Here is a 1,154-nt window from a genome sequence, read left to right on the forward strand (position 1 = left end):
TTTATCACTCACCTAGTGATAGCTGCTTTACGGAGCCTAGTTTCTAGTTCTAGTTTAGTCTAGTCATTTCGTGTTGCCTTGTTTCCTGTTTCCTTATTCCTGCCTGTGTATCTTGGATTAACCCTTGTCTCGCCGCTCTGACTCTGTTTGTAACTCGTCTGGACTATTGCTCATGTTTCTGGATTACCCCTCTTGTCAAGCCCTCTGGATTCTGTTCGCCGATCGATGACGCACGCCAGCCCTAAGAATACTCTTTGTCTTGTCTTATACATATCTGTTTGCTGATGGTCGACCCTGCCTGTGTATGACCATATCTATGAATAAAGCTTTGCGTATGTCTCGCGTCTCAGCCCTGTAACAGAATACAACAAGGATCCAGCGGCTTCACCAAGGAACAGTGGCCAGGTATGAATGCCGCAATTCTGCTGCTAGCGCTGAAGCAGGGCACACGATCACTCGAGGGTTACATTGTGGAATATTTGGCTTTGGCAAATGGCTCAGAATTACCTGATTGTATGTTAATAGACTTTTTCTGTGATGGTCTTAACCAGCCTTTAAAGTCAAGAGTGGTTCAAAAGGGTCCTCGTTCGTCACGGAGTAGTTTTCTGGATGATGTTTTGTGGACTGTTGGTTCAGCGTTCACTGTGGGTGTCACGGAGGAACGCGACACCGCACTCACTCATGTAATGGCTGCCGCATTACAGCACGCTCACAAAATGGCGGCGACAGCGGAGCCTGATCGCAAAATGGCGGACACAACAGTACCCCGTTATGTCACAACTGCCAATCATGAATCAAGTCAAGTCACAGCTGTTATTCATGAGTCAAGCCTAGTCACAGTTGATCGTCATGAATCAAGTCTAGTCACAGCTGATTTTCATGAGGCAAGTCAAGTCACAGTTGATCGTCATAAGTCAAGTCAAATCATAGTTAATCGTCATAAGTCAAGTCACAATTGATCATCATGAGTCAAGCCTAGTCACAATTGATCGTCATAAGTCAAGTCAAGTCACAATTGATCGTCATGAGTCAAGCCTAGTCACAATTGATCTTCCTGAGTCAAGTCTAGTCACAGCTGATCTTCATGAGGCAAGTCAAGTTACAGTTGATCGTCATGAGTCAAGTCTAGTCACAGCTGATCGTCATGAGGCAAG

This window comes from Sinocyclocheilus grahami, unplaced genomic scaffold (assembly GCF_001515645.1).
Source record: "Sinocyclocheilus grahami isolate Dianchi unplaced genomic scaffold, SAMN03320097.WGS_v1.1 scaffold2012.1, whole genome shotgun sequence".
NCBI lineage: Eukaryota > Metazoa > Chordata > Actinopteri > Cypriniformes > Cyprinidae > Sinocyclocheilus > Sinocyclocheilus grahami.